The following is a 13,119-nucleotide window of genomic DNA, read 5'->3' as shown; positions in this document are numbered from 1 at the left end:
AGAAGGGTTTTTGGGAACTACTATAAAGGACACAGGAGCAAAACCTAGAGGGAGGGTGGAAGCAAGGGAGGGAGGTGGGTTTGGCTAGGCTGTGGGGGGAGTGGTGGGGAGAAAATGCAGACAACTGTAATTGAACAACAATAAAGTAATTTATGGGGGAAAAAGTTAACAGAATAAAAAATCTACAACTTTGATGATTATGAGTTTAAAAAAGAATGTTGGACTACCTATTCCTTCAAAGATTCTTTTCAGGATGATTCAATCTATGGTTTCACAAAGTTGAAATAAAGAAGGATAATATAAAATCATAAGCAAAGAAAAGAGTGGACATCTACATTGAGTCTAAAGGGCAGAAAATATGCTTAAGGATATGGGTAAAAGAAACTCTATATTTGACAGGTATTATTTTAGGCACTAAAATATCTTCTACAGTACTGCCTCTCAAACAAATGATGGTGATGGTTGATATTTGGTTTATTTTTCATCTTTCTGTCTATGCAGAACACTGTGTGGCCTTACTGATCATAGATAGTTTATAGCTTACACCATATAATTCATATACCACTTTAATAACTAGTCCATTGATCATGAAGTTGAATGTTGGAGCAATGACAAATCACTATACCATTTTTTAAATCCTTACTCTCAGCTTCTGTATATCTCCTTGCAAAATGGCAAGGATTTCTGGACCACAACAGGGTTTGGGGAGACAAGGCACCCCTTTTCCTTTGGCTTTTCAGTTCAACTCCATCCTCATTTCTTCATAAGAGGACAAAATGTATCTTATTTTGGTTGGCCAAGTTCATGATGTTAGGTTGCTTTCTTTATACAGCCTAGGATAATTTTGCATTAAAATCTGCCCTCCATATCATGGTTATACACTCAGGTAATTTTATTTTTCCTCCCCTTCTCCATTTCCTTCTGTCTTCTACTGCCCCCTTTCCAATTTCCACTCCACAAAAGTTGGTGGTTTGATGGACTCAAGTTCTATCCAGCTGGTGCTATTGCCCTCTATTCACTCAAAGGCCCAAGTTGACTGTCCACTGAAGCCAACAAACAATCATATGATTCCAAGATTTACATTCTTACTTCACTGGGAGGTTGAGATACACTTTGGTCTCTAGTTTAAGCTATGTACTCTATATCAGCTTTGCAGAGAATCCTACATTAAGGCATCAAACACTGGTCTATGTATTAAGAAAGTAATACTTTGCATTGGCAACTTGGAATTCCACATGAAGAAGAGCTGATGGAGAGATGGGATTTAAGAATTTCAAATCTTACTAGTTATCATGCCATCAAATATAATTTAAAGTTAAATAACATAAAGGCATTCGGACAGCTTAGTTGATGAAGTAGCCTTTGAGAGCAAATTTTCTGATTGATAAAACCAGGTTCTAAGTTAAGCAACTTATGACTACAGCTGATATTAGGTACACAAGAAGGAGAATTCTTTTGGCACTAGGGGAGACTTAAATTACAGATCTTTGATCAACTATTTTTGGGGGGTTCTGGTAGGGAGAGTAAGACACTGCTATTGATGCTAAATTAGCTACCATGGATTCTGCTCCTCTTCTGCTTGTTTTGAACATTTTACCCCCTTTCATCTGTTTCTCAGCCAGTCCTGATGAATAGTTTGCTTTTTCTTGGAAAATTAGTTTGTGTTGCAGCAAGAAAGTGCATTGTGGAAAATAAATATTTTTGGCCCAATTAAAGTAATGAAGGTTCACTAGCAAAGGCCTGGGGAACAAAAGGGCTGAGCAAAGAGAAGGAAACAGACCGCTTTGCTTCTCAAGTTTGGGATCACAATAATGAGAAGTATAAGTAGACACACGTGAGGTTAATAGGCTTGAGGGTGGCCCAAGGATTTAGGAGCAATTAACAAAACCAAAGTTTAATTTTATATGTGATTTTCTCTAAATAAACAAATTCAGAGTTTGTGAACTTTGGACAATTAGCATCTTTGTGAGATTGACATCAAGAATACTATCACTATTCTCACATGCTCTATTTGTGTGTACACCCAAATTATTCATGACTACAAAAGGCAGCATGAGACTATAAACTTGATCATGAAATGCTGTTACTTCAGAGGAAATAATGGGTTTTGAATTGTGTGGGTTAGGCACTGTATACTGTTAGGCACAGTATAATTTCCTTATGTGCAGTGTTGACCAGTGGTTTGGGCAAGTGGGACTCAGGACAGACTGAGTCCCGATTTAATTAAATGCTGGAGATGGTAAAGAAGCCAGTCTATTCCAATGAACAATATTCTTGGCTACTGATCCTAAAGAAGGAACTAAAACTGCACTCGAGCCTCTGAGGCTGAATATTAAGTAACCAAAACAATAAAATATAGGAAATTAAAAATCAAAGAGTTCTGTATTTTAATAATTTGGAGACTTTAGTTTCTACAGAGAAAATTAGATAATTTGATTTTCATTTTTCAGAAAGAATTTAATAACAAGAGTTTATATAGTTCGACTGTGGAACATTTTTATATTTCTTGACTTTTCATGTTTTGATTAGGTTTCCCGAATCCCATGGTATAAGAATGGATATGTCCTGAGTAGTTTAATTTTAGTAAGTATATACTCTATGTTTCTAGAATAAATGAGTCTCAAATGAATTTGTACACAGTGATCCAGTTATCATAGGAGCTAAACTTCCCTATAAAAGCTTGCCTTAAAGGATACAATCTTAGAATGGAGAGAACAATTCTGCATAATTAAATTCCCTTAAAATCGCAGCACTATCTGACATCTAGCCCCACACGGCCAAATTTAGAAAAATGAATGCTTGTTAGAAGGAAGTTATTAAAAGTAATCTAAGTTCCATCCTATAGTCTAAAGAGATAGATTTATTAACTTTAATCCATTCAATAATTTAGTTGTACCACAGTAGGAAGTTTATTAACAGTGAAATATAAATATAGAAAATGACATCTTAAATTTGGGGGCTAGGCTGACATGACTTAAGATTCAAACTACTCTAAAGAAATCTGTGTTAAATCTCTTGCTATAATTCACATTACTAAACAGAGATGGGCAACCAAATTTCTAAGACTTGGAGCCAAAATTTTAGAATTAAAAATATAGCACCTAAGTTGAAGACTTTTCTGAGAATAAATATGGTATGTTATTAGTAATAATGTATAAATTATACTAGTTAATAATGTCTCAAAACTGATATATGTAGCCATCTTGTAAATTTTGATATACATCATGCTGTTGCACAAATGTTTCTATGAGAGTAAAGATAACCTTTAAGAATTACAGTTTATACTATTGTTTCTTAATAAGGTTCTAAATCCAGTTTGGAGTAATGAATTATACTCATAGAAAATAGATGACAGAACAAGAAGTCAGGTGATCTTACGGCATCCTTTTTTCCACATTTTTCCTTCCACTAAATTCTGATATTACCTTTTTGAATCCCATAAATTACATGGATTTCAGCAGTGCTCATATTTTGCTCCCACTACTTACTAGTGAGTAATTTGGAAGAAATAATCTCCCTGAGAAGTTCCTTTTAGATGTGGGTGATGATGCTTGTGTGACAGGTCTGATGTGTTAGTCACAGGGCATCAAGTATCCTGCAGGCATTCTAGTCTGTGGTATATACTGACAGCAGTAGGTGGCCAGCTGTCTTTCCCATTATTATAAAGATCTCTGTTTTTAAATCCTTATTTTTTCACACCATCCTTGAGTGATGCACTGAGTTCTAGGGTATTTGATTTTGACATCAGTGGCTGATGCTCTTCCAAACAGGTGTTAATTGTTCTCCTTTTCTGCCACCAAAACTATGTGACATTAAACTTAGGCTGCCTCTCCCTGTTTCAATGCCAGGTACCTCCAACATATCTAACTGGTCACAAGTCCTATAAAGTTTACCACCCAAATAACTAGAAAATTTATCATCTCCTCTTCATTCTCACTGCTGCTTCCTTGTATAGACCTTTGTTTTTCATTCAGATTTTTACAATAGTCTTCTAACTGGTCTCCCTCTCTTCGTTCTCACAAGCTAATGATTCATTCTACACAGTGCACAGGTTGACTTTCCTAAAATCTAGATCTATGTTGTTAATTCTACTAATTAAAATACCACAAGATTTTTAAAGCTTTCTGTAAAAAGCAAAACAACCACCACCTATGCTCCTCAACATGGCATACTCTTCACGGTACAGATTTGCCTCCATCTGTACCCTATCTTTGTGCAAATTCATCTTACCTTATTTTCTCCATGTGGACATTCTTATAGTTTCCTAGATTCACTGTGCTGGTTTATAATTTGTTGCCCTTGAAAATCTGTGTTCCTGCATTTGAAAGTTTTTTCCCCTATAGTCTGTATGGCAATCCCTCCACACCTACCTGGCTTGAGAGATCACACTTTTGTTATTACTTTCCCAATGTAGCCCCTTTTCTCTTGTTTTTAGTCCACTCCTCTAATAAGGCTTTTATTGATTATTATATTCATTTGTGTATGATTTGATATCCCCTATTCATTTTTTAGCTTGAGAGCAAAACCATAAAATAATTATGGAATTAATGTATGGTCCAGGCTTCATTTTGCTTTGTTTAATAATTTGAGCCTAAGAGGCATTGATTATTTACACTGATTACAAAAAGTTGATATGTTGTAAGTACAAGATGGTTTAAAGCTTAGGTTTTATTTTTATTTTTTGATGTTATTCTATGTTATAGTTGAGATTATAATAGTTAAATAATACTTGAACTGAACAATTTTCTGTATTTTGGTGTGAATTAAAACAGCAAAAGTATTAAAAATTAAGAGCAAAAATTTTTACAAATAATTTCTTCAGAAATAAATGAAAGTTATTCTTTCACTAGCCAGCTCACTAGTAGAAATGTCCATATTCTTGGAGATGTAATTTGTATAAAAGCAAATTCTCTTTTGTTTTCCATTTATTTCCCTTTCCATCATTTTTTTAAACACTTTATTTATTTTTAGAGAGAGGGGAGGTGAGAGAGTAAGAGATGGAGAAACATCAGTTTGCAGTTGCCTCTCATGTGCCCCTCACTGAAGACCTGGCCTGCAACCCAGGCATGTACCCTGACTGGGAATCAAACTGGTGACCTTCTGGTTCGCAGGCCAGCACTCAATCCATTGAGCCACACCAGTGAGGGTCCATCACTTATTTTTTAAAAAATGATAATCCAAATATAAAAAATAAAGTCACAGAAATATAGGTAGTATTTCCCTATCCTCTATGCAACAACATCACCTTATGTTATTTCTAGAAAATAGGATAAGATTATCATAAGTATGGCTGTATATCTCTTATTAGTAATTTTAATAACATTTTGGAATAAACACAGAAGTATCAAGATTCATATAACATGACATTAAGACCATGAAATCACAGAAATCAGTAAGAAGTTAACACATTTTAAATATATATGACACACACTTTGATGCAGCCATTTGTATAAATTGACTCTTTAAAGATACTTTACTCCGTGCCACTAAAGCCGTGTTTCTCCTTCTAACATGTATTTTGACACAGTGGTCAGGTGCACTTTTTCAAACAGTTGCGAGAATGAATGCAGTCACCTTGCTCTACTGAAAAACTTCAAGAAGTATCCACCAAACACTTTTGTAACTTACCATCTACAACTGCCACATTTAAGAATTAAACAACAACAAAAAAGTCTTTCTAAAAGCTTGCAATGGACTAAATGTCAATCTACTCCAAGCCCAGATGACTTCACTGGAGATGTCTATCAAACATTAAAAGAGAAAAATATTCCACTCTAATGCAAAATTTTCCAGAAAATTGAAGAAGAAAGAATTATTTCCTAAGTATATTGTGATAATAATATGACCCTAATACTAAACCCAAAAAGGTATCAGTGGAAAACAAAACTAGAGATGAATTTTCCTCATGAACATAGATAAAGAAATTCTTCACATGTTATTATGAATTCAAGTGGATGTCATCAATAGATTTGTACAAATAGGAGAATACATTATGACCAAGTGGAGTTGTCCTAGAAATGAAATACTGATGCTACCTTTGATAATCAATTTAATTCACCACATAACTGAATTTAGGGAAAATCCCATATGATAACTTAAATATAGGCAGAAAAGGCATTTGACAAAATTTAACACAAATTTAAAGATAAAAACTCATAAGAATAAAAGTAAACTTAATAAAGGGCCACTATGAGAAACCTACCGCTAATACGTGTAGTGGTGGAAAACTTGAATGCTCCCCTTTTGTCGGGGCACAGAAAGAATGTGTGTGCTATCGTTTCTACTTAGATTTGTACTGGAGCTCCTAATAAGTGCAATAAGAGAAATAAATAAAGTCCATATACAGAAAGGAAGTAATAAAACTATATATGTAGACAAACAAGGTTGTCTAGATGGAAAATCCTAAGCAAGTTGCAAAAATAAAAATTAGTGAGTTTAGCATGATTGCAGAATAGAGATCAATATTAAAAAAAAAAATTCCATCTCTAATTCTGAGAAACAAAAATCTGGAAAGTAAAATTTTACAATTTGCAATAGCATCCAAAACCATGAAATATTTAGAGATAAATTCAACAAATACTCAAACTGTACACTGCGAATTAAGTTCAAAGAGAAACTGAGTAAAACCTAAATAAATAAAGTGACAGCCTATGTGCTTGGATCAAAGCACTTATTTTTAAGATGACAGTAAACCCTCAATTGATCAAGATTTAATGTTACCAAACAAAATCCCAGCAGGCCCTTTTGGTAAAATTTTTAGAATTGATATGGAAATTAAAAAAAAAAACTTTAAATAGCTAAGAAAGAAGAGTGAAATTGGAGAAATACACTGCTGGTTTTCAAGGCTCACTATAAAGCTATAGAAATCATGGTGATGTGATATTGGCATAAAAAGTACAAATAGATCAGTGATCAGGATAGAGTATTTGGAAATTGACTCATCCATGTAAGATCAACTCATTCTCAACAAAAGTACCAAGGTAATTTCATGGGGAAGTTCTAGAATTTTCAACAAATAATGTTGGAACAGCTATATGTTAATGTGGATGAAATAATTTTCCCTTATCTTTACAGTATATATAAATATTAACTATAAATGGATCGCAGATATAAATGTAAAAGTTAAAACTACAAAAACTTTAACAGACACATAGAAGGAATTCTTTATAACTTTGGGGTGGGGAAATATTTCTTAGGTTCCAAAATGTCCTAAACAGAAAATAAAAAATTATATAAATTGGACTTTGTCAAAACTAAAACTTGTATGAGAATATTTACAGATGCTTTATTAAAAATAGTCCAAAATATAACCCAAACCTGGAAACATGCTAGGTGTGTTTCAGTCAAGGATTAACAACCCATGATATATTCATATAGTGGAACATTACTCAGCAATAAACAAGGAATGACTATTGATATAATCAACATTATGGTGAGCTAAAGAAGCTGGAATCACAGAGTACTTACTGTATCTCCATTTATGTAAAATTCAAGATCAGGTACGATTAATCCTTATTGGTTGAAAGTTGCTCAGTGATTTCCCACAATCTAGTATTGGGGGATGATTATAAAGGGACACGAGAGAATCTTTTACAATGATAAAAATATTCTGAATTTTTATTCTGTTGCTGGTTACACAAGTGTGTGTCCATTTGATGAAACTCATTGAATTGTACACTTAAACTGAAATTGCTTTACTGTATATGATGTACATGCCCATCTGTATGGTTTTCCTATACCCACACTATGGAAAGAGTCCCTTCGTAAACAAATCTCAATTCTGCTTTGCCACACCATCTGTCTTCTGTTCAGACTCCAACTGAAGCAGCTTATACCTTTAGACATAAATTCTTCAAGTTTCCTCTCAGATTTTTTACATAACACTAGGCTAGTTTTCTCATTAAGTATTTGTGAAAGAATGAAGATTCTGGAAAGGAAATGTCTTTGTTGTTATATTAAAAAAATACCTGGTGAAAGGGGATTGTCCATGGATAATTAATCATAGAACTTTCTTTAGCTTAGTATTGCACCTTTTTCCCCAATAATATCATTAGAATGTAAGTCCATTTATAATTTTTTTAGTTGTCACACATGGGGATTTTTTAGTAGCTCTTCAGAACAGAGTTTCCTACATGCTTGAACTCATTGGAATACAGAGTTTTTGTTGGTTTGCAGACTGTAATAAGAAAATGATGTTAGAACTTGTTTTCATTAGAAACAACTATGAATTTCTACTCTTCATGCTATTCTACCAATACCAGCCTTAATACAGAACACTAAACAAAACATTAGAGCCAAATGTAACCATTATCAATGCCCTAACATGTTTTTCACAAAAATATTCATCCCAATATTTACTTCCACTCAAACTGAACCATCAGCTTACAGATAACTGCACTTCTGATGTGATTCAGGAAATTTCTCACGTAACGTCCTGTGAGCTTCAAGTACAGAATGCATAACAGATAAAATTCTATAACCTGTTCAAATGAAATGATGGTATCTCAGAAAAATGAGATATTTTAAAAAAAAGGCAATTTAAAAATCCTTACCATATGTTTAGTCTATTAAAACTTCACAGTCTCTCAGTGCCACATATAATAATAATGGCATTTTTTGAAATCCCAAGTACATAGATCATCTCCTTTTATGTACATATGTATACTCCCTCTACAGTAGTTATAGTAATAGATCTTTCCCTCTGTCAAATGTGGAACTTGGAATTGATAGTCAGCTATGTGTCTATAAGCTAAATGATACTGTTTTTCCCATTTTTCTCCTTAGCACCCTGTAGTTTTATGTCTAGAAATTCTATCATCAGAGGAGTTCCCTATTCTATTAACACATTATGTATTTCTTGATGACCAATGCTTCTCAAGTGGAAATCTATTAAATCACTATCAGATACGAATATCATGATAGAGACAAGCTTTATTTTTCCCTTCTAAACAGACAGGTGAAAGCAAGGACTTGTTTGAAAGAAACAGGAACAGATTTTGATAGCATTTCATTTTTAAAGAAATACTAATGGAGCTCCTACTATATAATACACACTGTGCTAGATGTACCAAAATAGTAACTGATGAACAGAAAAAGATATCCTTACTGATGTGAAGCTTACAGCCTTGGGAGAGCAGATGGATATCAAACACATTATTGCATTAAAGATATAGATTCACAAACTGTGAAATGTTCTTTGGGAAAAAAAAAGCACTAGCTACAAAGAGAGAGAACAGGAGAACCTAATATAAACTACAGAACCAGAGAAAGCTTCTTGTAAGAAGGGTCCCATAAGCAGAAATCTAAGACATGGACTACATAGAGTTGGTAAAGAGGAGTGAAAAGTGTCAAGGAGCACTCCAGACAAGGAGAGCAAGTTCAAAGTCCTAATGCTGTAAAGTGCCATTCTCATATTTGAGGAAACAAAACAGACCAGAATAGGCATTGCAGTGAGGGAAGAAAAGAGAGGCACAAGGTAGGACTGGGGATTTGGCCTGGGCCTTTCAGATTGTGTTAGGTGTATTGATTCTAAGTTCAATGGAATGCCATTATTTAAAGAGAATGCCCCCTAACACCAGCTGTCAATTGAATAACTATTGGTATTGACAAGAACTTAGTAAGGTGGCCAGTAATGTGCAAAATACTTTAAAAAATCAATAGTCTTTCTACATAAAGAAAATTGATATTTAGGAGGAGATTCTGAAAAGCTGTTCATAGTTCCATTAGTGGAGGATTTCAATATGACTAGGATAAATTGAAATTGAAGCTTAGCAGATTCATTTCCACCGAATAATCTTGTGAATTAGTTCATCAAAGATGTTTTAACTAGATATAGTCTTCTAAACATTCTCTTAGTCTTCTTTGAAAGGACCATTTTCATCTATATTGAAAAATTTTTAAGCAAAATGTCCATCCCTTTTGATAATCTTTGCTGTTTTATTTCTTCAAGAGCTGGGTTACCTGCCAAAGTTTTCTTGCCATCTGTTTTGACATTGTGCCTATTTGGATGGCCCTTTAGCCTCTTCAACCTGTGGCAAAGTTTCATTAGCAGGATTTGATTACATTTATCCTTCTTCTGAATTAACATTAATAGGTGACCAAACTGCTATAGATGTCCCAGTCACACCCTTAGTATTTTTCCATTAATCCCTTTTATAGATTCTTGCTGATCATTGTTGATTGCATAAACACATCTTGTGTGTTGCAAGGTTCATTCACGTCCTTCCAAGTGTTTAGCTTGTCAAAAAAAATTTATCTTATATGCACATATATTTTAACTTTTTCTTTGATTTTTCTCTACCTTTATTCCAATTTAATGCTATAACTCTGCTTTCAAAAGCACTAAAACACCAAAAAGTGCATTCCATTGATATACTTTCATTTTTATGATAATTCCTACTGTTTATTTTGCTAAATTCTACTAATGAAATTTGGCTAAATCATGGTATATAATTATTTTTTGGTATGCAATATTATATAAAAAGTATAAACATTTATTGGCATGAGAATAAGTTTGCAATACCAAAGTTCTGAAATAAGGCAGGGCTAAAATCAGAGCACAGTTCTACCATTTACTCACTGTATGACCTTGGACTTAATGTCTGCCTCTCAACTTCCTCATCTGTAAAGTGGAATAATGAAAACCACCTACATAGTTGTGAGAATTGAATGAAATAATGGGAAATAAATACCAGTACCCAGTACAAAATTAGGTTTTATAACAGATTCTTTTTTGCATTCTTCCAAAAATAGTCTAAATGTATGATTATAACAATTATTTATCATTATTACTAAATATTAAATAAAAATAGATTTCACCATTGTGGGATTCTTCTTGAGAAGAGTTGAAGGACTGGCAAAGAAGGACACAGGCCACAACAGGCTGTTTCTTGCAGCCCCGTCTTAATTGAAGATCACCCTGTAGGGCTGCGGTGCCCTTGCCACATACACATAGCTAGGAGTGAAGCCATAGGGCTCCCAGAATCTGTCCTTGAGCTTCAATTAGGTTCCATGAAGAGATCTTTGGACCTACACACTGTGGCCCTGAAACATAAAGGTGTATACCAGGTGGCATTGGCCTGGGGCCAGCCTCATTTGCATGCATCATTTCCTTTGTTGCCACCCATAGATCATTTCCAGCTCATCGTTCCTCAGCTTAAGCCTACTTGTGCCTGCTCACTTGGAAACACCTCAGAAATCCAGACAGCTCCCACTTGGGAAAATTCTTCTGACCTGGGGGCTGTGAGTTGAGAACATGATACAAGCATTGACAGAACACATGTCAGGGGCACATTTCCTTTGGCTACAATAATCCCAGCTGCTGCGTACTTATCAGATGGACTTGCTCAGTTAATAACTTAAATATCGGCTGACTGGGGATGGAGAAACAAATGGCTCCAGAGTTTCTGTTTCATTTTGAAGTGACAAAAATGTTCAATATTTGTGGTTCTGATGTACCATATCTGTCAATACACTAAAAACCACTGAATTGTACTCATTAAAGAAATGCATTGTATGGTATGTGTATTCCATCTCAATAAAGCTATTCAACTCAAAATAGATTTCTAAATATTATACTAAATATAATTCCATTTTTGTTAAAAATCATATACACACACACACAAACACTGCAGGAAAGAAAGGGGATTATTTCTGGAACACTATGAAGGGAATTGGACTTGGGCTTTTTATTTCACCTGTGGGACTCTTTGAGATCTTGAAATGAGCATGGTTTATTTTAAAACACACACACATACACATACACCACAGTGTTCACTGTAGTTATCTCTGGATGGTAGGGTTCTGCAGGTGATTTTAATTTATTCTTTTTTATATTTTCCATTGTTTAATAAAAATATTTTAATAATTACAGGAGATACACAAAAAACTAAAGGTAAACATATTTTACCTTATTAGTTAAAACATCAAATTATAAAATATCACAGTGAAACCATTCCAAACTAGAGCTACCTGTTATTTTTTTCTGCTTGAAAATCATAAAATCATAAAATTCTCATTGCTTCTAGTCCTTCAGTGGCAATGAGATTGGTTGCTAAGTAAATCCAAAATAGTTTTCAGCAATCCAGAGCACTTGCCACTGTACTTCCAATTTGGTAACAGACATACAAGAAAGTAGTCATTAGTGAAAGTGACCTCTCAAGCAGGCCAGTGGTTCTGAAAGCCCTGTTGAGTTGACAAAATAAAAGCTTCTTCCATTTGTAGTGCCAGTTCTCATTTAGGAGTCATTGGCCGTGTGCTTTCATGCTTTTCAGGTTAGCACTGTCCTCCTGACATTGTAAAGAGGCAAATAACTTTATGAGTAATAACTTCCAAAATAAAGTGGTCTTAAAATTTACATTTGAGAACATAATTCCCCAGGTAGAAAAATAAATGTTTTTCTATGCCAGCTAATGGAAACGATAACTGCTTTTTCAGGTTGCAAGTAATTTTACTCTCCAAGTTTATTTCTCAACTCATGATTAGAAAACAGATTATGACCTCTTAAAAAAGAAACATTACAACAACACATAGCACAACACTGAGCACCTAACAGATTCTAGATAAATAGCTTGCTAGACTGATGATAGATGCAATTCTAACTCTCATGAAGTGATAGTAGTGAATTTGCACAAGAGCCTCTGGCTGTAATGAACAGCATCCTATATCGTACAGGAGACGGGGAACCGATAAGAACAGGTGTTCCAGAAGATTCACCGTGCTTTGCTGGTAGAGTTTATAGATGACTTTCACTCATTGAAAAAAAGTAGAGGGATAGTATATCTGTTTCTGATTGCCGCTAAATAAAGTGCCACAAATTTAGTGGCTTAAAAATAACACAAATTTATTATCTTACATTTCGGACAACTTACAGAAGTCCTAAAATCAAGGTATCAGTAGGACTGTATTTCTTCTGGTAGCTTTAGGGGAGAACCTTTTTTTCCTTTCCTTTTCCAGCTTCTAGAGGCAGAAGCTGCCTGCAGTCCTGATAATTTTCCTATTTCAAAATCTTAAATTTAATCACATCTGAAAATTTCATTTTGCCAAGTAAGGTAAAGCATTCACAGGTTTCAAGGATTAGGATGTGGATGTTTTTCCAGGGCATCATTCTGTTGACCACAG

At 34.3% G+C, this 13,119-nt stretch overlaps 1 protein-coding gene across 5 annotated transcripts in view; it reads right to left on the bottom strand.

Moving 5' to 3' along the window:
- The window catches only part of UNC13C (unc-13 homolog C), a 505,027-nt gene that overhangs the window by 349,158 nt on the left and 142,750 nt on the right, over positions 1-13,119 (bottom strand). The window lies entirely within an intron of this gene.

The sequence above is a fragment of the Phyllostomus hastatus genome, unplaced genomic scaffold, assembly GCF_019186645.2.
Source record: "Phyllostomus hastatus isolate PE091 unplaced genomic scaffold, TTU_PhHast_1.1 phas_scaffold_501, whole genome shotgun sequence".
NCBI lineage: Eukaryota > Metazoa > Chordata > Mammalia > Chiroptera > Phyllostomidae > Phyllostomus > Phyllostomus hastatus.
This window is presented reverse-complemented; position numbering and strand designations above follow the sequence as displayed.